Raw genomic sequence first — 26,017 nt, 5'->3', positions numbered from 1 at the left:
TGGCAAGTAAAGGAATGACCCTCTGCATTCATATTTGAGTTCCCCCAGGCCTTGTCCAGGTCACTGGTGCAGAACAGACTCTTGTTCCATGTTTTTTATGTAGGCCTCTTTTCCAAGACTTGAGGGCCTTAGACAAAGCTGTGAGGATTTAGTGATCTGCTCCAGAGTGATACCAGGTTAAAGATGTGAAGAGAAAGCTTTCTACCCTGATACGGGCCTCAGATTATTATCCAATATTGATTTTTCAGGTGGGCAGCAATGAAGTTGCAATAAGAAGTCTGAGGGCATTTGAGAGACCTTAGGGCCTTGGGATGACTTGTTAAGGGATCAGGAGCACAAGCAATGTCTCCTCTATCCTTCCAGTTGCAGGGAATGATAAAGGAAGAAACAGGAAGAGTCAGCAGATCAATACCTGGCTCTGAGCCTGCTATTGCCAGCAGATTTTAGAGGTTTTTTATCATGTGTTTACACAACGAGCCTAATGTCAACAGAGAGGGTATACCTGTCTCAAAGGAGGAGAAGGATTTTTGCACAGGAATTGTCAGGGCTCACTGAAAGAGCTTTAAAGTAGATTAGAAGGGGCAAAGGAATAAAACCAGAATCACTAGAGAAAAGTCTGGGGACAGCACGCCGGTGTTTGAGGGACAGTGAGCTAGCAAAGTCATTTAGTCTGCCACTTCAGGAGAGGTGGGAGCTGGAGATCCATGCAGGAACAAAGACACAAGGCTTGTTAACATGTTAGTAACCATGGAAGTGCCTGAGAATGGTCGTGTAGGAATTAGAGCTTCTGTCCCCATAAAAGGTGTCAGGATCAACAGCCCAGGTGAGGTGCATCTACACCAATGCACCTTGGGATTGACCCAAAGGTACTGAGGGAGCTGGTGGAAGAGCTTGTGGAGGAGTTCACTGAGATATTTCCCATCATTTACCAGCAGTCCTAGTTACCTGGGGAGGAGAGATCTGAAAGTTAGCAAATATGACACTCATCAAAAAGAAAGGCAGGTTTATGAAAGGCAGGTGTTGCTTGACCAACCTGATACTCTTTTATGACAGAGGGACCCACTTATTTGATGAGGGAAAGGCTGTGGATGTTGCCTACCTGGGCTTCAGTAAAGCCTTTGGCACCATTTCCCACAGCATTCTCTGGGAGAAACTGGCTGCTTATGGCTTGGACAGTGCACTGTTCAATGAGTAAAAACTGGCTGAATGGCTGGGCCCAGAGAATGGTGATGAATGGAGTCATATCCAGCTGGCAGCCAGTCATGAGTGGTGTTTCCTGGGACTTAGCACTGAGAACAGTTCTGTTTGGTATCTTGATCAACAGTCTGGATGAGGGGATCGAATGCACCCTCCCAAAGTCCACAGATATATCAAGTTGGGTGAGAGAGACTGCTGGAAGGTAGAAAGACCCTACTGAGGGATCTGGAATAGCTGAATTGATGGGCTGAGGCAAACTGTGTGAGGTTCTACAAGACCAAGTGCTAGATAGTGCACTTGGGTCACAACAACCCCCTTCAGTGCTACAGGCTGGGGACAGAGTGACTGGAATGCAGCCCAGTGGAAAAGGACCTGGGGGTGCTGGGTTGACAGCAGCTGAACATGAGACGGCATGTGTCCAGGTGGCCAAGAAGGCCACGGACACCCTGGCCTGTAGCAGCAAGCATGGCCAACAGGACAGACAATGATCACCTCCCTGTACTCAGCACTGGTGAGGCCACACCTCGAGTGCTGTGTCCAGTTTTGGGCCCCTCACTACAAAGAAGACATTGAGGTTCTGGAGGGTGTCCAGAAAAGGGCAAGAGAGCTGGTGAAGGGTCTGGAGTACAAGTCTGATTAGGTGCAGCTGAGGAGCTGGGGCTGGAGAAAAGGAGGCTGAGGGTGAACTCATGTCTCTACAAGTACCCTAAAGGAGATTGAAGCGAGGTAGGGATCAGTCTCATCTCCCAAGTAACAAGTGAGATGGTGAGAGGAGACGGTGTCATCTTGTGCCAGGAGAGGTTTAAATTGCATATTAGGAAAACTTTCCTCATGGAAAGGTGTTGATGTGGCATTTAGAGATATGGTTTAGTGGTGGACTTGGCAATGCTGGATTAATGGTTGACCTTGATGACCTTAAAGTTCTTTTCCAACCTAAATGATTCTATGATTCTATACCAGTGAACCTCTCTTTTGCAAAAACACAGTGATTTTTTGTCTTCCTGATGCATTAAATTCCATGGTGTCTAAAACTCTGCATTGGCTATAGTGGTAAATGGCACATAGAAGGATGCTTCCAAGGATTCTTTTTAACTAAATGGCTGCTTTCAAGGTATTTTTTTATAGGTAACACAGGTTCTTAGACCACTTTCTGCAGGAACAGGAAAAGTTTTACTCTAAGTGATGACATTACAGTCAGTAATGAAGAACATTACGTAGATAGTAATATACCAAGCAACCAGAGTTTTATGGTGAAAAAAAGTAAAATAAAAGTACAATGATTTAATTGCTGACCATCTGAAAAACAAGTATTAGTTGCCACTAGAGCCATTTTAACAATTTTTCTGTCATGTCATGTTAATATTATATTTTGCTTGCACCTTTCCTTCTGAACAGTTGGTTAATGGAAATGAATACAGCTTGCTAAGTTTCCTCAAAAGCAACAAGGTTAGTAACGAGGTCAAAAGAGGAGGAAACAGCCTTAGGCAGTGTTCACCATGAATGAAAAGGAAGATAAGGAAGATTTGCTCTTTTCCCTGCCCAAGTATATAAAGGGCTCCTTGGGTTACAGTCATGCATATGAGAAGCCAGTAATTAGGACTAATGGAATTCATACACTGTAGAAGTAAAAAGATCTTTTGTATACATTAAAATTAGGGAGAAAAGTAGAATGCTGCCTGTGATTTTTTGATTAATCTATATTATAGGAAGCCTGCTCCCATTCTACTAATTTGAATTTTTGTACTTATTTATTTATATAGCACATGTAGTAGCCAAAATATCAACAACTGAATGCATTGTTTCTCTTTCTTCTATTTCCTTTTCTCAAAGGTCTAGGAGTAAATTTAAACATACAAAATTCTAAAAGCTATTTGTCTCCAAAGAAGACAAGTGAACAAATTTTCTTTTCACTAAAAACATTTCTTAAATTACATTAAAGATTTTTTGTCAACTTTTCTGATTTGTGTCAGTTACAGCATTTGCATCTTCAGCTGGCGGTTCATTAAATGAAGAAATCACATAGTCCGTCACATCAAGTGTTTGACTTAAGAACAAAAAATGGCAGGCTGTCATCACATCTCTCTATTACTATTTTAATGCAAAATTATCAGCTGTACTGACAAACAAAATTCATTGCCGATTAACACGAAGAAGGCACAGCTTGTGAACAGTTTAATATGAGGAACATTTGGAGATCATTCTTGCTGCCTTTTAAATTAATGGGGATTTTGCCATTGAGTTCAGTGGAAACAAGACCAGATTCTATGCAGTGCACTGATAGTTATACTAATATAATTTGAACTTTCAGTGATAGCAAAGAAAATACCTCAGTCAAATTGTTTAGTGTAACAGAAATGTGATGTTCCTTCTCTTGGGCTCCTAGAACTTCTGCTAGGAGTAGAAATATGTTTTTAACTACCTATATAACTATGGCTATATTAAAAAAGGGAATTTATATATTATATTCCAGAGCATTCAAAGTATTTTTTTCAGAATGGTATCACCTGAGGTGTAACACAAGGGTGTAACATTAGATTATACACTATATACTGGATTGTACTAATCAGCATCTGAAATTTTAGCTTTCAATATTGTCTAAGTCTACGGAAACCTAAACTTTCCTAGAGAAAGGATATGTCTGCCTTGAGATAGAAAACATGTTTTCTGTTCCAGAATTCAGTGCTATTTCTTTACAAGGTCTGTCTTAGTTTCTCTTAAGGATTAAAATTAGAGATAAAAATTGGCTCACTGGAATTCCAAGGTACAGACCTTGTAAAAACCATGGTATGTGCAATATGCATAGGAATTTCCTAACGGTCACAACGATGTGGAAGTTGATTACAGCATTGTACACAAACTGTTACAATGGTCACTCACTCATATATGTCTGTTTAGCCACTGCTTTTCTGCCTCCAAAATTCAGGTCTTTCACTATCATCAAAATATCATCCAAATGTTACCATTGCTAACTTCTCTCTCTCTCTTTTGTTCATCCACTTATACCTTTATTCTCTTCCTCTTCATTCCTGCTTCACACTCAGTTGTTCCTGTGAATCTGTAAGACACCACAGTTACTTGATATGTTTTAGGTCCTACATATGGGTCAGTATAGTAGCCAACTGTTGATAATAATCACCAGAGAATACTACATGTTTCTAGGAGAAATGCGTTTCTCCACAACAGACAAAATATCAAGATATCAAGGTAGTCATAAGCCATCTCATAAGGTTGCTGAGATAAGAGGAGTGAGCAGAAAATTCCATCAAGTTTTGTTTCCTCTTTTTGAGTCCCGCATAGATGACAGCACAGATAGCAAACCAGTTTATTCACTAATCTGCTCACGACTTCAAAGATAAAAGCTAGTATGAATAAGGAGAACTACAGGGAAATACAAAACTGATATTCAAAGCAGAACTTCATTCACTTTTTGCAATAAAATGTATATGTAGACAAATGAAAACACTTTTACAAAATAACACCTTAGTTAAACAAACCACAGTAGCTGGTAGCTCAAGCAAGAAGAAAGTTAGGTTACTTGGACTAAAAGACTGCTGTGTCCTCAAGAGTTTTTAAACCTGTACTATTTTCAAGTAAATTAATTCAAGATAAAAGTACGCTTTTCAAGTTGGATAGTATGAAAGCGGTTTGCATTTGAGTCATGGGTTAAATTAGGGGAAGAAGGTACATTTCTGGATGCTGGTTTAGCTGGTGCCTGCCAGTTTTCTGTTTTTGTATTTAGCATGTTGAATTTCACTCCTTTTCTTTTTCAATTTAATAAAATAATCATAATTTTCTTTCATAAATATCACTGAAAGTATAGCATTGCCTGGACCCACTAATTAATTTCCTCTTTTAAAAAGGTCAATTGATTATTTTCTGGCTTATGGCTATTCCCTAAGATATTCTAAAGCTTGGGGCAATTCCAAGCAAAATACAGGTTGGGTGGAGGCTGCATTGACAGCAACCCTGAGGAGAAAGTCTTGGGGGTGTTGGTTGACCAGAAACTTGACATGAGCCAGAAGGGTGAGCTGGCAGCCCAGAAAGCCAGTTGTGTCCTGGGCTGCACCCAAAGCAGTGTGGCCAGCAGCGTGAGAGCACTGATTTTCACCTCTATTTTACTCTCATGATACCCCACCTGGAGTGCTGCGTCCAGCTCCAGGGACCCCCAGAAGAAGAACATGGACCTCCTAGAGTGAGTCTGGAGAAGGGCCAGGAAGATGCTCAGAGCGATGGAGCACTTCTCCTGTGAAAGGCTGAGACAGCTGGGATTGTTCATCCTGGACAAGAGAAGGCTTCAGAGAGACCTTAGAGAACCTTCCAGTATCTGAAGGGGTCTTTCAAAAAGGATGGAGAGGGACTTTTCACAAGCGCATGTAGTGATACGACAAGGAGAAACAGCTTAAAAAATCAGAGGATAGATTTAGATACATGTTAGGAATTAATTCTTTGCTGTAAGGGTGGTGAGTGCCCAGAAAATTGTGGATGCTCCATCCCTGGAAGTGTTAAAGGCCAGGCTGGATGGGAACCCAAGCAACTGGTCTAGTAGAAGGTGTCCTGCCCATGGCATAAACCTTGCTATGATTCTATGAAAGAGATTTACCTTTTTATTGCTACATCAAAAATAATGAGTTAGTATGCATTTTAAAAATAAAAGTAACTATTTAAATACTTGGATTTTTATTCCTTAGATAGTTCATGACATGATAATTCCGACAAAAAGAATGACATTCAATTAGAAGGAAACAATAACTGTATAGTTTAGAGGTACATCTTAAATAATGTTAATTTCCAGCTGCAAAGACATGGTCAGTATTACTGTGCTAGGAATGAGAAGTCATAAGGCACTCATCTTTCATGAAAGAACAGTCAAATTAATGTGAGTGGAGCAGATGTCTCAGTAGATCAATAATATCCCCTTGACAGCCACTAACATATGCCAAAACATAACATCTGAAAGACAATGAGGAAGAAAAAGACAATAAGCACCTGTTACGCTATCCCAGTTTTATTGTTAAGGTGACACCAAGCAGTTCAAACTGAATACAAAACATCCAACAGAAAATGCCTACATTCTGCTTAAACATTTTTTTTTAGTTTAGAGGAAGAAAATGCAAAGACCACGACTGAGCTGCATGGAAGGCATGTGTTTAATAGTAAGGGGAAAAATAAGACAGTGTCCTATTTTTAAGGGTCCAAACCCATTAGTATACTGAAGAATGTATTCAACTCCTGTTGATGTGAGATACTGTCAAATTCTGTTAAATTATTCCGAGATCCTGATTCTGCTGCTCTTAAATTAGTTTTTTCTTTATTCCTCAAACATTTGTTAATATAGGAAAAATGGTAGAACCTATCTTTAAAGTAAGTAATAAGGTCAGATGGGAGCATGTTCGTTTACAGCATAAACATAAATAATGGCCATTGATAAGAGGAATCTATGAGAGTGACTTGCTAAAGAAAGAATTCCAATTTTTCCCCCACTGGCTATCACAGATACCTCAACATCAGCAACACTGACAACTCCATCTGGATAACTAGACCAAGCTTGTCAAAATTGTCCAGCTGAAATAAAAGTTCTCAACATATACATATGTACACGTATAAACATGGATCATTCACTGTCATTTCAGTCTAATCCACCCAGAGGGATCTATTATTAAGAAATTAAGAAATATTAACCAGTTATTTGGGGTATAATTTGGTTGTGATCAAAACTTTGAACTTCTGCTTTAATAATCACAGGATAATAAAAAAATGGGGCTTGAAGGAACCATGGGAAGTCATCTAGTCCAGGTAAGATAAATGATAGCTACATTGTTTCCAAGAGCTGTTTGACCAGTTCTTAAAAACCTCCAGTGGTGGAGGTTCCATCACTTACAAAGAGAGTTATGACAGTTCTTCAGTGACTTTGCCATTTTAAAGTGTTTTTCAATAATGAAACAGGTCAAACTTTACAGAACTGTAATTCATCTCATTAATTTATTCCAGACTAACTCCACTAGACCACACAGCTCTTGAAGTACAATGCCCCAAACAGTAGTTTTCTAGCATACCAGAAGCCACATTTCTGATTACTTTATGCATCTTTCTGGCTGTACTTTAGCTTTGTGCTTGTTTTTTTTTACAGCACAGTGGGCTCATGCTCAGATTTTCTGAAAAACTGCTACCAAAGCAGCTGTCTGCATTTTGTATCACTGCAGTAAATAATTCTTGCTTTATGTTTTCACATGCACTGCCGCTTTGTCATTATCATTTTGAATTCCGATCCCATCGTCCGGCATATGAGCTCTCTCCCAGTTTTGGATCATCGCAAGATACAATAAACATACTCTATTCCATCATCTAGGTTGTTAATAAAAGTATCCTGGAGAGTGTACTGCATCAAATGAAAGATGTATGACAGCTAGTGCTTTGCTCCTCTACTTTATTTGACTTTTTGCTCTAGAATTTTTCTGAGGATTGATGTTAACTGTCAACAATTGCCAGATTGTTCTCTTTGTTCTGTTTACAGTCAAGCAGTGTGATTGCTTTTTTCCAGTTCTCTTGATACCTTGTCTCCTTCTGCAAGATCTTAAATATAACAGTTAAGAGTTCTGGATACATATATAGGGTAGTAACAAAGTTCATGTCGGGAAACTGCACAGAAGAGTTGTACTGCTTACTCAGCACAGTGCCCTGGAACTCTGCTCTAATCATGAATTATGAGATACCCTGGGCTATGCCAAAGTAACATAATGCCATGCATTTGCTGCACAACTAATCACCAGGGAAGATCAAAATTGTTTAAATAAAAGCAAAAAAATTTTAACTGCAGCTGGCAGGTACACAGGACACAGGGCACATGCTGTGATTGGGACATCACCTACGCCAAAACACGGACTGAGCAATGATGATGAAGAATCATATTTACTTAAAATAATGTTACTAGTCACTGTAAAACTCTGGAAAGTAAGGAGTTCATGTACTGCTAGGCCTCAAACACCAATGGCCACTCAAGTGGGCAAGTTAGAACAGAATGTGGTTGGGAAGAGGGGCTGTAAAGAGGTAGGCCCAACTTCCCTGTTCTGGTCCATGGTGACTGCACAACCTAAAGAACAGTGCAAGCAAAGGAATGGGGTCAAAGAGTGGTCATGAACAGTCTACTGAGAGTCAATCCAATAGTGGGGGATTGAGATCACAAAGACCCTCAAAACCCCCAACCCATTTCCAGAAATGTCCAGAAGAACAGACTGTGCATGCGCACCCATTTACATGATGAGTAAGAAACCTAATCCCAGAGCAGAAAAACTCACCGATGAAATGGTACCCCAAATAAAGGTTATTCTTTGGAATAATAAGGATGGACTCTTAATTTTAAAAAAATAAAAAAACTAAATTAAGAGCAATGTTGTCATTTGAGATAAGGGCTGCATACAGCTAACAACGAGATAACCAATTAGACCCCAACACTGAAGCGAGATAAATGAACTGATCAAAATGTGGCAATCTTCCACACTACAGACAGCTCCGTAAGAGACTTGTTAACAGCACACAAGAGCAGCTGCGCAGTTCATAAACTCACTAGGGATTTGGTACAGGTGTACAAAGTAATACCATGTCTAGAAAAATCAGAACAATGAACCAGGGAATTGCCACTAGATATGGTCCCTACAGCAATATTAGTATTTATAATTGCAAGACAGTTCACAAATCAGTACATATCTGAACTGGGCTCCAATCCTGACAGTAACCTAATAGTAAACTAGAAAGAGCTGGTATGAGAACTATGATCAGAGTTCAGAGCTTTATGAACTACTTTGCTGAAAATTGTTATTTAATGGATATATACAACTTTAATGCAGTAATGTTAATTATCTTTTAATTCTGTTTAATTATATAATACCAAAACATAAATCTAATTTAAAAAGCAAGCAGTAAAACTTGGAAATTATTCCCTGCATCCTGGATGAAAAGATTTCTCAAGGAAAAAAATTTAGATTTTATCTGACTCATAGGATTTTGTTTAAATAATCGTTAATTTCAAATAACCTTTAAATTTTGTTTAAATATAACTATACTTAAAATTACCTGTCATATCACATATACTTCCCACCTCTATGAATCAGAGCCATCTGTGTTAGCAGGAAAGCACCTAGCATCAGTTTGGATACATCAGTTAAACCCCTTCTTCCCTCTGCCCTCAAAACCGATGGTAGGAAGTCCTTCATTCACTTAAGTCCCTGACAAAACACGTAATGACTGCACTCCAGCTGGGATTTCACGTCTTAGCTCTTCTTATCATTCTGAAATCAGAGTAGATTTCCAGACTTACTTTTAAATTTCCTTACAAAGGTGGCCAACAAGTTTCACTTTGTTGATACCACCAGCGGAATGATAAATTAGGCAAAAGGCAAAGGTTTATGAATCAGGTACTATAACACAGTATATTCCCCTAACACTAACATCTGACTTCTATGCAAACAACACAGAAAGGTGACCTTGGTGAAGCAGTGCTTAACAAATGAGAGTTCTTAGCTATTCCGTATATACATAGTGTATAAACATATTGCAAAACTATATCCAGCTGCATTTGATTTTTTTTCAGCCTCTCTGAAATATTCAGTTTTTATCTGCAACTCTACAGTTCTTGGAATGTACCCCACAATGCCATTTCTGTTTTATTAAAGAGTTCACATTTCATTTTAGAAGTAAGCAGTAATTTTTTTTTCCCAGCAATTTCCTAGGTCCTACCATATTTCACTATCATGCCTTTTATCTTCTGCTTTATAATTGGAAATGGGAACACAAAGAGAAAACTTTGAAAATATATGCCAGTGAAGGATGCTGCTGATGGAATGATGGGATATTTTATCAGTCTTTATTAGCAGCAATTGCTTGATTTTTATTTGATGTCTTTCTGTGCTGGGCACTGCACAAGCAGAAATTACAAGACAATTTATCCTTTGGAATTATCCCCTCCTGTTGGTTGGATTGCAATTGTGATTGTAAAACAATGAACAAAGATAAGAGAAAGGTGATCACAGGAGTGATTACCTAATTTAATTTTGAGCCTGCAAATTCTGTTTTAGGTAGGACATGTGAAAAAGTTATTCCAGGCTGTAAGCAGAGTCTTTTAACAATTTATTAATGGCTCACTGATTACATAATAACATTACCTTATTTTTTTGTGCTTCTACAATGCACCATAAACTGCATAGACACTTATGGAATGCCACACTGTTAAGTCAAAGACTGGATGAATGGCCAGTTCAGTGATAAGAGCCTTGCCTAGTGCAGCACTCCTGTACCACAAGAGGAGCCAGCCTCTTGTGGTACAACAAATCAGTCAGACTGTTCTTGAAGCCTCTTCTAAGCAGAAGGTAGCAGAATCAAATATCTGCAAAATATTATACTGTTTACAATGTCAGAATCTGCTATAACTGAGGTTGTAAAGTGGTTTTCAATCTAGTTCCCATTTTTGCACTGTGGTTTTGAAATCATTAACCCTCTAGGCTTGACATTTTACTTTGGTGAAAAACATATTTGTTGATAATACATATTTCCAAACATATTTTCTACTGTTTTCAGTTCCAAAAGAAATAATTTTAAGTCTTTGTTCTACCAAGTACAAATGTCCCAGCTATGCTGTGGCCTTATCAGCCCCCCTGCTGCACAACTTTGATCACTTATGCAAACTGTAAAGAATTTTTCGAAATAGGCAGTTGAGCCAATGGCAAAAGTCCTATTGCCTTTAGCAGAACCAGCACTTCACTCAAACTTTGAAGCTTAGAATGATATACAGGTGATCTTTAGAGACAAGTTCATCCTTCATCAAGTTTGCAGTACAAGGGCTTATTCCAGCAAAACTGGGAATGTCTGAGCGCCGTATTGGGCAGGTAAAATATATGCTTGAAAGAAAGGTAAGTGTGCCTCAGGCAGAGCACATTAAGCAGAACAGATACTTGTCTCCACAATATTTTTCTTCTATGATCTAACCTTTAGTCTTTTAGTTATTGGTTCAAATGCTTTTCAGGATTGCTTTCTGTCTTTAAATGAGGCAGAATTAAAATGATCTAAGGCTTTGAAAGCTGCTTAAAAACTTAACCTCTCTAAAGCCTCATACATTTAACATTATCTGAAATATTAGCCTGCCTTACATTAGTTTAAAAATAAATAAATAAAAGTAACACAAATTTGTCGGCTAAGTAGCCAAGAGAGAGTTAGCATATTTTATTAATATCTTGCATTTAAGGTTATATACCAGGAGACAGGATAATAGTCTGAAATCCAGACTCTTCAGAGTTCACAAAACTGAATAAAATTTAAGATGTTTTAAAGATTAATAAACATTAGAGAAAGTGACATTGGCTGCATGTCAAGTGAATTGTGACCACACACACCACATAATATGCTCTGAGCTCCTGATCTCTCAAGTCATACAGAACAGAGATTTGGCCAAAAGCATCCTTTGGCTTATTACCAAGTCATAAACCCGGGTGTTCTTGCCCTAGAAACCAGGGCACCGATAAGGATAGAAAAATAAGAGAAAAAAGGCACGATTATAACCAAATTGAGCATAAAATCTTAGAATTAGCTATGGGAGACTTTTTTCTTATTGTCCCTACACTTTCCTCCTTTGGAAAGTGAGGAAAATTTCTCTTGGAGTCATTCGGAGGTATTTACCTATGACAGCAATGGGGTCATTTTCTTAAGAAAGGTAAATAGTCACTCAAGCACAGCATACTTATTTCACAGTCCACAGTCTTTTTTGCTGCTTCTGCAGCTCATTTATTTTCTACAATACTTTTGACAAATTTCAAATAATATTTTAATGGAAATGTTTGTGAAAGTTTAAAGCTGAACTGTACATTTACATTTTTTTTCCTATTGCTATAATATATTGTCATCGAATTTTACTTTGTGTTGTTCATATGGGTTATGGGGCCTTCTAGGAATCAATTATACAACTCTATGGGAAAGAAAATAGAGAATTATTAGAAGTCAGGGTACAAAACTCATGGTATTGTTTATGGCTGTTGCCTTTCTTCAAACACTGCAACAACTGGAAGTGCTTCAGAGAGAAGAGGTGTAAATTGAACAGGGAGGGATCAAATTTAGAACATCTGATACAACTTCCAGGCATGGGATTTGCAAAACACAAGGAATACTGATGAATGGTTCACAGCATACATGGCTATGGACAACTGCCATTAATGGAAAGAGAAAGAGACTAAGTAACATACATGATGAAAAACCTGGGTGAGATCACCCACAAGCAGGAACTAATCTGTTTTCTATTTTGGCAGGCTTGTTATACCAATGAACAGTACTGATCTTCTCCTATGTAGGTGTAAGCAGCAGACATGCAAATAGAAAAATTGAGCTCAAATTAATCTGTTCATACTGTAAATAAAAGAGCCACTATGAACATTACTACTTCCATCACCTCAAGTACTTTCTCTTACTCCCTCACCTTTCAACATAACGGCATTTTAAAAAACACGATTTCATAATGAGATTAGTTACAACCAATTTGGAAATAAATAGCTCGCATTGAAAAAAAATACTAGTAGTATTACATTTCATATTTGGGGGATTTTTTAGGATTTAAGCATTTTCTACACTTATATGCCTTAACCTGGATTAAACACTTGTTTACTCATTAGTGGTACTCATACTTAGTTATTCCTGATAGACTCATACTGGCATGTTTAAAAATACAGTTACAGAAGAAGTGCTGTATTTCAAAACTCTTTGCAAAGAAGGAGAAAAAAAGGAAAAATCAATCAAATATAAAATTTTTTTAATGAAAATCCATATTCTAAGGAGATGCATGTGTTGCCACTTTGAAGAGAAGGACCCACGCAAATGATAAAATATAGCTTTGCGTTGGTCTTACCGCTGGAAGACTGAACAGATGATTCAAGGATGGTAACAAGTGAACATTTGTGAACTAAACAGAACATGGGCAGAAGGTTGTGTTATAACAACATTAACACTGAATGATTTGGAAACCTAGTTTTTGCTTTTTTTGCATAACGTCTTCATATTCTCACTAGGTTCATGACTAATGAGAATCAAATTGTACAGATCCAACATTATAAGACTAAGAAAGGTCATTAAAAAAAAAAAGGCTTGCATTAGTCAGCATTTGTCAAACACAAAGACCAACGCTGTTATGAAGACTTTTTCCTCATACTTAAGAGGGTCTATTTGCCTTAACCTTCTGAACACTAAGCAGCTGACTGATGAAGTTGCAAAACATGATTTTTTTAAAATTTGTGAACAAGTAAGAGTTTGAGGCACAGAAAAAAATTTAACATCTCACTAAGCAACTTTAAAAGATGGATGAGAAATCAATAACACTGCACTTGAAAATATACAATTAAAATCAGGTGGTGATGTTGATGACAAACACCTCATTCAAAGTAAAGATAATTTAACCAAGTGAAATGCTAGAATAATATAAATCTTCTTTTTATCTATACTGATGATCTTTAGATGGGGCGGGCTGGTGCATCTGAGCTAAATAATGAAGAGGAACAAATTATTGTTGTGTTTGAAAGGATATTCTTCTGTGAAGAATAACAAGAAAGCATTCTCCAAGTACAGGGGTTAGAAAAGAAAGGCCAAGGAGAATCTACCTCCCTGAGGAATGAAAAGGGAGAACTGGTGACAACATATATGAGGAAAGCTGCGACACTCAATGACTTCTTTGCCTCAGTTGTCACTGGCAGCCAGGCTTCCCACTTCTCTCAAGTTCCTAAACCTCCAGGTGAGGGTTGAGGTAATGAAGTCCCTCCCACTGTAAGTGAAGAACAGGTTCGTGATTGTTTGATGAAACTGAGAAGGCACAAGTCTATGGGGCCTGACAACATACATCCCAGGGTTCTGGGAGAGCTGCCTGATGCTGCTGCCAAGCCACTCTCCCTCATGTTTGAAAGGTCATGGAGGTCAAGTGAAGTCCCCAGAGGCGGAAACACGGAAACATCACTCCTGTTTTTAAAAAGGGATGAAAGGGAGATCCAGGGAACTACAGACCAGTGAGACTCACCTCTGTGCCTCAGAATACCAAGGGGACGATCCTCATGGAAGCAATTTTAAGACACATACAAGACAAGGAGGTTTTATTAGAGCAGATCCTGCCTGACCAATCTGGCAGCCTTCTATGATAGATAGACCCTGACTGCAAGGATCGACAAGGGAGAGAGACAGATGTCTACCTAAACTTATGTAAGGCATTTGACACAGTCCCACACAACATCTTTTATTATCTCTAAATCAGAAATAAGACTGTTCCGTGACTCTATGAATTCTTATTTCTGTCCTTGGATTTTACATTGCCAAAAGCTTCCCAGTAAATACTGAACTACCATAATGGCTTCATGTGAAATAGTATTTAATAATTCATAAAATCATAGATTCCATAAACATGAATCATAAATATTTCACAGTTCACTGAAAGTGGTGAATAATCAGATATAAACTGTCAGTAATTGAATATATTTACAAACTTTCAGTTTGTCACAGTGATCAAAGATTAATCTGTTCAGAGCATTTAAGGTTTGCATGTACGTTCACCCTGCAAGCTCTTTGTCAAGGCAGACTTTTCCATTAAATTGCTCTTGTGCTTTGCTTTTCACAATGTTCACCCAGCCCAGCCTCTTACTTTCTTGTTCCTATTTACTCTAGAGATAAATGTATCACCTTTCTAGTCTCTTATTCATCATTCCCTTCAGCACCTGAAAAACACTAAGTATCTCACTAAACAGGTTTAAGACAGACACTGCCACAGTCAGGCACTGTAACTCCACACATTTATTGCTTTATGTGACATAGTTGTCTGCAACAGCAGGGCATGGGGCTCCACAGTCCTTTCCAGTCCTTGTCCCCACATGGTGCAGTGCTGCTCAGTGCAAGAGAGAAGGGAGAGGTCTGGCAAGCAAAGCCATTTCCACCCTCTCGTTTCCCAATGTCTCTGCTGAACCCCAAGCTACCCACTCCAGTAACAGCACCCTAGAGTGACTATCTGTAAAAATCTTTGGTTGAACTGAGGCAGGAGGACCAGCTTTCGTCTACATTGTACTGCATCACAATGACAGCAAAGCCACATATGCTAATAAGAAGAAAAAGTAGCAGTGTAGGTGCATAAGTGGGTAGTATCTTTAACATCTGGGTTTATCGAGAACAGCCACTCTTAATTCTCCGCACATTTCACTGGCACTGGTATCACATACTCTTAAATTGATGTGTGAAGAAAGAAATTATAGGAAAGAACAGCAGGAGGCAGATGTGATGTAGTGAAAACAGAACTTGGAGATGGAAAGAGACAGGAAGTATTCTGCTCAAAAGGCTTGGACATCTGTTTTAGAAGGAAAGGCAATGAAAACTAGTGTCACTACTACAAAACTTTTTAACAGTCCATTTCAAATTCCAGTCTGTCTTAACATTCTTGTGTAATTACATAAGAATAACACTATATGTAAGGTCTTCAGCAAGCTGTACATGTTGTGGGACACGTATTTATATTCATCTATAAATGTTTGGTAAAGATACTGGTAGACCTTCTTTTAGTACAGTGGAGGGGGACTGGCAATCTGAAAAGTTTCCTGATTTTGCTATGTTAGTTCTAACACACCAGAGCAAAGCAAAGCATCTGACAGAAGTCCTAGTTATTCACCTGTCTCTGTGCTCTCTGCTTGAGAAATGAAAAGAAAAATGGGAAATGGTTGTGTTGCAGATGTCTCAGCAATAGTTCTCTTTTCATATGGGATTTGAGCCATGTATTTATGATTAGATTATGGTTTGCTTTTCTTCCTGCCCATTTTTTTTCCCCGAAGATACCAATATTGGACACTCTAACATATGATTCAGTTTGGATGCAGTCCTCATCAGAGAGATGAAATGACAAGAAAATTTCAGCACCCATTCTCCTAGCTTCCTAAGTTTTTTTGTCTGAGGTTACAAAGGTGAGCTGTATAAAAGAAAAGGCTGGAGAGGAATAGAGTATTTCACTGATCAAATAGATGTCTAATACAGACATTGCATCTGCCTTCATCATCTAGGTTCCCTTTAAAGTCAACAATGACAAATAAGGCACAATTTCACTTTATCTTAAAGATGATGTCAGATGAGTTACGCTCCTGCTTCTCTCCCAGGATTATGAAGACTGCCTTGTACACCTTGTTGTCATTCAGAAATCCAAATTGCAAAACCTTATGTTAAATGAGATTAATTCCTTCCACCTGCTTCCCCACTGAATGCTAGCACACATACCTACCCTTAGATCAGAACTTGTAGTTATTTTGTTTTTTAAAAATTTTCTCCTTTCATGTGTTTCATACATAAATCTACTAAATGGTTCTAAAGCATTGCAGAATTCATCCTTAAAAATTCAGTCTTTAGCCCTTTAATCCGTCACCTACCATAGTTTTCCACATTCTATCCCTCCCTGCCTCCTTTCCTCAATGCTCAGAAATTTCTCCTTCCTAAAACCAAAGGCTTCTCACTTCTGACTTTACTGACTTGTTGCCCACTTCATAATCACATCTAAAGATAAATCCTATCTATTTACTACACTTGGTCTTTTTACTACCCTTTCTTTGCTGCAGATTTATGTTTTCTCCATCCTGTAAAATTTATATAGGTTCATATTTTTCTGTAAGCCAGAGTAAAATTCATCTTCATCTGCTTCATTTTATGAATCTCTGTGTTGAGTATCTTATGACAAAGTTTCCAGTGAAGGATGGTTTGTAAAGTAATGGTATTACTTTATAGAACAGGTATTCCTCTCCTATGAAGTAAAGAAATGTTTGAGAGACGCTATGACTTTCTGCATTAGTTCATGAATCAGGTGTGATTGCTGAACACACAGGAATATTTTAGAATAAGCATTAAAGATTTTGACAGAAGTTTGTCCAAGAAATGTATAAATAAACCCCCCCAAATAACTAGAAAACAAAACCTTCCTCTTGTTTCTCATAGATGTATTAGGTTCGTATTTCAATCACAGCAGACACAAAGATCTCAATTCTACAGGGATTTGAGACAGTGTAGCACAAATATGTACTAACATATATGTGTAACTAATTATACTGCTCCCATCCTATGCTGGTGTTACTCTAACCATATTTATCTCATTGCCTCAGGACCTGCCTTTAATAGCTCGAATATGTTAAGAAAAGCTTTGCACCACTTCATACTTTCATACACCAATATTTTAGTGATACAATAGTTTCATGTTGATAACATATTTTGGAAAATACAAATATTTCAATATCACAGAATTTGAATATTTAAAGTATAAAAAACTTCCAGATGTCATAATCTTGAACCTGGAGCCCTTTGTTCTAACTCTGTTCTTGGTAAGTGTTCCTGTTACGAAATAAAACCCATCATTGGATGCATACTGAAAATGTCTTAATTAGCATCAGAATACACATAAGAAGTAGTCAGTCCCTGTGTATGCAGGTGTCTGTACTTTCTGTGGACCCTTTCATCCCAGGAGAGGTGTATTTTTTTAAGAACTAGTAAACAGAACAAGATCAAAATACTTTTTAAACACGCATTTCAAATGAAATTATAGAAATTTTTAACTTCTTGAGAATTTAGAATGACAAATTTCAGATTATCAGAACTTCTCAGAAATTTTCAAGCTTTCGCCATTTTTTATATATGACTAGTGTTTCTATGGTTAGAATAGCTGCTCAGTTGTCTTTTTATCTTGAATGTGATACACACACTGTTTGCTTTCCCATGTTTTCAGGACTAATCCAAATGGATTTTTTCATAAGGCCCACTTTCAACACTTCAGTGAAGTTTGAACAGACCTGACTGTACTTGGCATTCTTTGAGAGTACATGTGGACAGATTTACTGCCATTTCTTCTCCAGGTATCCCAGCCTTTCTAGTGCTCTGTGCCCAACTCTGCCAAGGATGCTAACTCTCCCTTGGCCTAAATCAGAGCTGAAAGCTCACTTATTTCCCCACTGTTCTCTCAGGCAGTAGACACCATTCAGTGAACAAGTGCCTTGAGAAAAACACCTTGAAATGTCATTGCATGATAAGGTGATACAGCTTAAATACAACTTAGATATCAAGGGTTAATCATGGACATTGAGTGATTCTGTACCATGGACTTTATGAGTGCTAAGGAACCAGAAATTAGGCAGTACACAATGGATTTGCACCTGAATGAAATACTAGACCACTACCGAAGACTTCAAACCAAATGAGAAGTCTCTTACTCTTGATACTTCTAATCAGTGCTCAATAGCTAAAAGACTTCTGTAAAATCCTGTCTGTGCTAAAAAGTTAATCTTCAGTACTAGATTGTAGTAAAAATCCCATCCCAGAATCATACTGATAACATCTTTCAAAGGAGGAAAAACCAGAACTTTTCCACAAAGCAGGGTTATTTATGTGGTGTTATTTATGAAGCTGGGGTGGAGCTTTTTCCAGTGTGTTAGATTATTTTATTTTATTAGAGGCTAATCACTACCAATACAAAAAGCCCAGTGAGGACTGGAGAAGCAATGACAGGCAGAGGAACCCAAGTAACCTAATCAGTGAAAAGTAGCTCACTAAATCAGCTGCTCCCTAAGACCAGAAAGGGCACCTGTTACACCATGGTTCCAGGGTGAAACACCCCAAGCTGATGCACTGAAAGAAACACTCCTGCATGGCCACATTCCATACTGGAGGGGGTAGCTGTCCTTAAAGGTTTGAGACTCCTTGTGGGATGAAGGGAAAGCACATTTTTGGAGACTAAGTAAAACTTTAAGAAGGGATATTTTAAAGAAATTTTGGGAATGTGTGTAATTTATTATGGGGTGTTTAGTGGAAGGAGTAAAGGTGAAGAAAGGGCTGTACCTAGGTGGCTCAGAAAGGAAGAGGAGAGGGAATATAGAGGAAGATCTGATAAATGGGGTTAATCAAGTGGAAACAGGCAATAGCACAATACACCTGTCTGACTATGCCCTGTGCTTGATCGCCACATATGTATTCTACACGCATATTTAATCCTGTCATATATACCTTCTGTGTGGATGCAATTCTGTTCTGAGTAGGCACAGGTGAATGCTGGTGAGCATCAAGCTGGACTGCGTGGCAAACAGGATGAGAGCTCTCAACACCAGCAACCAGAGCCAGGCTGTGGGCCTCCATGGCTCCCGTGTCTATGTGCCAGCAACTCAGGAGACATGGGACTGAATGGCCAGCTTCTAGGCATACTGAGAGTCTAAGGCCAGCTTCTAGAGTATTCTGAAGTTCCTAGGCATGTATATACACACACATATATATGGATACATATATATACATGCACATGAATAGTGATATATATGTTTGTGTGTATATATATAGGAACATACATATGTATACCTCTCAGAAATAGGTGCTCAGCCTTTCTGAGCCTGGGGATACAGAGCCATAAGCACCACACTGCAGTGGGCTACTGGAGCCTGCAACCTCAGGCAGTATCAAAACCAATTAATCAACAGCTGTAAACCTAAAATGCTGGCATTAACAAACACTAACGTACCTGTGTTCAGTGTCTGAGTTGGAAAAGATAAATATATCGAAATAATAAATGGCTCTGAAAAAGGAATCTTTTAGTTGCTGGAGAGGTCACATGTGGGGTGAGAAAACCAAAATCTGAAAGCAATAAAAGGAGCAAACTAGACAGTGTTTATGTGGGACTGATATAAAATGAGGGAGGTCAAAAAGGCAAAAAGATTCAGACAGAAGCAGAACTGTGCAAGGACTGATGAAGAGAAGAATAAAGAATGAGAGGAATATAACGAATGAAGAGGTTTGTGAAATATCTGGGGAAACACAAATGGAAGACTAGATGCAACATATTTGATATGTGGGAGAGATAACACCTTACTTATCTAGAAAGGACAATGAAAAGGTGGAAATAATCAGGCATGATGAGGACAGTGTGGAACTATCTACTGTGATGAGATAGGAGGAAGTAAAAAATAATCTGAAAACCATCAATCATGAGAGAGAAATGGGATTCCTTCAAGGAACATGACTTTCATAGCTAATTCTTTTCAAAGAGTATATAACTACATGGGGTTTTCCACAGTTCTTCACTTTGTGTTTCAAATTATCAGAATCATAAAGACAGACTATCTTAGCACTTGAAGTACTTTGCACTCAAGCTTTTGATATGCTTTTCCAAAAAAGTACATACTATTCCTAGGTTCTGAAGCCACAGCTTCTAGCCTCTTTTAATTTGACATTTCCTAAATATTTTAAAACATATATGAAAATTCTTGTAAATGTTTAAACACAGATATGCCAGGACATCAGATCTGAAGTACCATAAAGAAATCTTAATGCTTATTTAAATAAAGAATAACCAATACTGATGAATTGCAAAGCAAGTGGTCGACTGCTGAGCTTCCAGAAAATTACTGTGTATCTATTCTGAGGGAAAAGGGTATAAAAGTGAAACACAGTAAGAGCCTATTACTCATCCTTCCCACACAGTCCAGTAAGAAATGCATTTCTAGCATGAAGTTTCATAAGAACTTGTTGACGGCTCTTCAGTGCTTTGTGGGAGGTAGCAGTTGGTTTCACTGAACCTAACTTCTGATCTCTGTTTCAGTCTTGCAGATTATTTCCAACCTGGCTATGAAGAGAGGGCTATTCAGTCTGTCGGAGGTAACAGACACAATGAACTCTGCTCTCTGAAGCTCTGTTCTGAATTCTTTGTTATTTTATGCACTACTTTGCTTTAGGTTTGTACAACACATCAAGGTGAGATTGCTATAAGAATGTTTGTTGGTTTCACTATTTCATTTTGGCAGGTTTTCTGTAGTGCTCTTCTCCTAGCTTTCTTTTTGATAATGGTGTGCAGGATTCCCCATAGGGTAAAGAGATGCCAAGGAAATGGCCCCTATTCCTAACTGAAGCGGTAGAGGGGTTCTCATCTTCCTCTACACAGTCCTGTGAGCCAGAGAGCCGTACACTGCCAGCCAACTTCCTAAGCTGGCACATGCATCCCAACAGCACTCTTTGGAGAGGGCAATAAGGGAAGACATGCCTCTCTGTATCCAGCATTTCCTTTGGAAGAAAGTTTATATGTATTCCCAGGCTAATAAATTGTAGTGCTCAGGCTGAAGTATGCCTCCACAGACTGTAGCTGCTGCTTGCAGCTCCTACTGAAATATCAGCTGTGCTGTTTCTTTCTTTTTCCTTTGGACAGCAGCTATTGCTCGCTGTGAAAATTAGGACAAGCTGCTTGATATTCTGGAAAGGTCCTAAAAGATACAACTCCTCATAAGAAGTAAAAAAAAAAAAAAATACCCCACTATTTCCATTGAAAAACAGTAGGCAACATTACAATTAACTATACTTTCAGTCGCAACCAACCAACACCTACCAATATGTATTATACACATAAACAAAAAAAATGCATTAAAGAACATTATTTTTAAAAGTGAGCCTTTCAGTAGTTAGGAAGTGCAAGAATTAGTTTACTGGGGTACTTCAATTTGCCACCCTAGCTTGACTGGCCTTAATTACATGGTCTGATTCTATTTTGCACAGGGTTCCGGCTTCACTCAGAACCCATGATGGTGGGTGCTCACTTACATGCATCTCTACAATATTCTTTTGTCTCAATGAGCAGTCAAACAATACCTGTAGTTATTATTAGCCTCACAGATTATTCCACTCCAGAGATTAGGAGCATTTCACATGGTCTTATTTATTTTCTTTATGCCCCATATGATGTATGGATAATTGAGGAATATTCAGAAAAGATGTCAGACAACTAACATTCAGTGTCCATTTTGAACTGCCCAGGATTCAATCTTTCAGAGAATGTTGTTTTATATATCCCCTCTAATACTCAAAGCAGCTCTGTCCTAGCTGAGGAAGATCAGAATTTCTCCATAGAAGACCCCACTGCATCAATTTAGGTATCAATAAAGAGGAAACACTGCATTTGAAACCCTTTGCAGGAAGGATGGCAAAAAGACATCATCTAGGAACTGCAAGAGTCTCTATTTTCTCCAGTGTGTTTTTGTCTCAGTGATTCAGCAAACCCTTAGTGGTTAAAACAATTTTCCTTCTTCAAGCATTGAAATCACTAAATTTATTGTCTCATGGTTTTGAAACTTAATTAGATTAAACATGTCCTTTTCTTTGGTAAGGTTACATCAACTACTGTGTATGTGTATATATACATATATATATATATCTCCGTATATATCTCACTTACATGAATAGACACAAAGAGGTTCTTAGTATGTCACGATATCCCACAGTGGTAGGGAGCTCCAGCAGGCAGGAATTGTGCAGCAAGATTGATTTATTTAATTATTTTACAACTCTTTTATAGACTTTTTTCTTCATAGTCTAATTGGTCAAAGGATCAGCCACCACTTGGGGTGATTGTCTAAAATCCTAAAACATCCATTGTCAAAATATTTTTCTACTGTACTATAAACAAAGGTTTGCAAGGTCGCAGGTGTTCATAGTTCATAGAACTCTACTAATATCTTCTGTCAGAGGGAAAAATATCTCACAGGACTGGAAAGAAGCAAGAAAAATTCTTGCTAGCAGCATATTTGTATCCACACTAATATATGTAAATGTACAGGATTAAGGCTAGCAGAATCAAAACCTTTTGATAATTTCTTATGAAGTAACATCTGCATGTTATCTGTCATGACCAGTGTAAACATTTTCACTTGTGAGAACAAGAGTAGGCTGGCTATGTAATCAGAGTAGGGATAGTCACACCTCTTGATTAGATCTCAAAAAAGAGTATGAAAGAATAAATTCACACAAAATACAGTAGTGTTGCTTAATGACTTTACTGCATTTTCAACAGCATCATGATAAATGGGAAGATAATATACAATCTTTGGAAATCCTTGTGACACTATCTGGCAAAAATTCTCAAGTGAGGTGTATTGGTGTCTGCTGCTGAATGATAACATTTTTCCTAGAGACAGGAAACTGGTTCAGCTGGCTAAAAAATTACTGGTACTCACACTCTGTATCTTTCAAATTATTTTCTGAGTCAAACAAGTTGCTTCTTGTATTTTAAAGCTCTGCTAGACTCTGGAATTCTCAGAGTCCTCTCTGGAATTCTTCATAAAGCCATTTTCTATTGAGACAGGACATTTTATCTGTCCTACTAAACAACTGAAGTTGCAGAAGATTGTTTCCAGCATTTCTTTGCAAGACAAATCACAGAACTGCAATATTGACCTGAATGGTACAATTAGTTTTTTAAGGGCAGGCATACTTCCCTAAGAAGTAATTTTCCTCTGAATTCAGGAAGAAGGAAGAGTCCAGTTTATTCAATGTCATAATAGGAGGTCTGAGAAGAAAGGGAAGATGTACAAGACTTTCCTTTTATTCATCCAGTGAGCAGCTATGTCAGATTTAAGTTTAATTATTAGTGAAAAATTCAGTGAGAATCTAGAGGGAGAAAATTAACTGAAAAAAAAGCTATTATAGTTAACATTTTAATTAATTGAAAAGCTGAGTAAACTAAATAGCAAGAATGAACTTCAAAAGCTCAAGTCTCTATTGAAAAGTAAATCTAAGTTGGAGTAAGCAAGCTAAGGTAGAGATGCTGGAGACAGTAGCTGTAGATAGGTAGTTCTAGGAAGTTGGGCTAATATAGGACCAAAACCTAGGATTGACAGCATCATCAGAGGCATCAATGAAGACATCTCCCAGCAGCTAGTTCCTACTGAATTCCAGGCTCTGCAATTGCCAAGAGCTATCTTGCATAAAAAAATGCAATATCATGATGGGATTGACAGCATCTGTCTCCTTAAGAGACAGTATCTTCCAGTTCCTGCTGAGACTTAGCCTTGAGGGGAAAAAATTGCAATCAACTGTCTACGTACTCTTGACACTGTCCTGACCAAAACAACAAGGGCAGAAGAGCTGATTATTTTTGTAAACAGCTACAGAAGATCTTAAACAACTAAGAACTTGGTAATCTAAGTGCATTGGTTTGCTGAAAGCAGAATCTTTTACTGTTTCTGATACCATCAATGCCATGAGACGCTTTTCATCTTTGTGTGTGGACTTCAAATTCTGTCTTGTCTTTTTTCAGTCTGAAAACACAAAGTAGTATATTTAGTAGCTTATTTAAAAAATACATCCTTGTAGGTACAAAAACACAGTAAGACACATTTCAACTAATCTGAGCATGTAGTTCGAAAATACTCCCCTTAGCAAGACTGTTCTTTGTGTACAAAGACAAATTCTACATATGTGAAGAAAATAGAGGAAGGAAAGCTGGAGATATTTCTGGCTGAGCTAGGAGCTCTTTAATGATCTGAAAGCAGAAAAGTAAGCATAGAAACACATGGGAGTAGTTTATGTTCATATGAAAATAAATCAAATAGACTAGTGTGAAAAAAACCAAAAAAGTTCTTATTGGAACAAAGAAGAGAAGGCAACAGAAAGGGTCCATAACTACACTTGAACAACGAAAACAAAAGAATGTAAAAGAGAACAGAGAACAAATTATAAAAAAGAAGGGCAATCTATTCCATTGCCTTTTTCCTTAATCTTTACATGAATGATAAATGATGAAGACCCATTTAACAGAATTAATTTAACAATCATAATTAAATGCACTGATAAAGAAAATATGATAAAAGAAGGTGCAGATAGGTCAAATGTGAGCAATGGGGCAGAGATTGAAAACATTCACTTCAAAGTTTTTCAGAATTAGCTATTGGAATTCAGAATATTACTAAGTATTTATCTAAGTATTTATCAAGGACCTGTAGGAGAAGGAAAAAACCCCAAAACAACAAATGAAAACTCCTCATGCCCAGAGAAACATCTAGTTAAATTAATAACTTTAAAGATAAGTATTAACCGTGGTATCTGTAAGCTCCTAGAAGATAAGGTAGTAAAAGAATGTATGTACATGTGTCAGAAAGAACTCATGTCAAGCCAGTCTACTTTCCTTCTATGACAAGTCAGCTGGATAAAAGGGAAGCTGCAGATATGACATAGCCCGACTTTTAATTAAAGCTTCTGACACTATTCCATATAATATTCTCATTAAAAAGCTAAGGCAGGAGATGTAATCACCATCAGATGGGTGGACAATCAATTGAGAAAATTCTCTCAGCAAACAACTACCAATGATTTGCTGTCAGAATGGAAGAGAATTTCAAGTAGGACTGGATCAGGGATTGCAAGGGTTGAGACCTACCAACCGTTTTCACCAGTTCCACTTATAACGGCAGAAACAAGAGCAAATTTTATTGTTAGACTAAGGGAAGAGAGGTTCTAAGCACACTGGAAATGGTAATAAAAATTATATTTAGACTAGGGTTTTAAAATTTCAGCCACTGGTTGGAATTCCCAGAGGCAAGCACAAAGCGTTGTACATGGAAACAGCAATCAAACACAGTCATAATACAGGAAGTAAAAAGGTGAGCAGCAGCTCAGCAGATAAAGATGCAATAATTGTGCACAGTTCAGCACCAGTGATCTCCAAGTGAGCTCCAAGTAATGCAGTATCTTCTTTACACAGCAACACTTTAAGGAAGATGGAGATAATATGAAGAAAAATTCAGGGAACAGTAAAAGGGGTTAGAAAAAATAGAATAGATTACTTGCAACCTTTGGTTCAAGTAATAATTAATTTGAAGGTGAGGAGGCTGAGCATGGCCCAGTAATATTCTTCCAACGTGCACAAATGTGTTATAAACAAGAGGGTGATCAGTGGCCACTATAGGGTAGAGAAAGAGCCAGTGAAATTTGCAAAAAAAGTACTATCAATGAAAGAAAAAGAAAGAAAGAAAGAAAGAAAGAAAGAAAGAAAGAAAGAAAGAAA

General features: G+C 37.9%; 1 protein-coding gene across 17 annotated transcripts in view; it reads right to left on the bottom strand.

The window, feature by feature from the left end:
• DLGAP2 (DLG associated protein 2) overlaps window positions 1-26,017 on the bottom strand; it is a 458,740-nt gene that overhangs the window by 185,405 nt on the left and 247,318 nt on the right. For 3 of the 17 annotated variants that reach the window (XM_042016323.1, XM_042016321.1, XM_042016324.1), the window contains exon 3: window positions 4,201-4,252. The exons of the other annotated variants lie outside the window; for them this stretch is intronic. The gene's annotated coding sequence lies outside the window, so the exon portion shown is untranslated. The remainder of the gene's footprint in view (window positions 1-4,200; window positions 4,253-26,017) is intronic. 17 annotated transcript variants of the gene reach the window in all.

Source organism: Corvus kubaryi, unplaced genomic scaffold, assembly GCF_017639235.1.
Source record: "Corvus kubaryi isolate FWS band 111438036 unplaced genomic scaffold, C.kubaryi_AGA036_p1.0 split3-73, whole genome shotgun sequence".
Lineage (NCBI taxonomy): Eukaryota > Metazoa > Chordata > Aves > Passeriformes > Corvidae > Corvus > Corvus kubaryi.
Note: the sequence above shows the minus strand (reverse complement) of the source record. Positions and strands in the feature narration are given on the sequence as shown.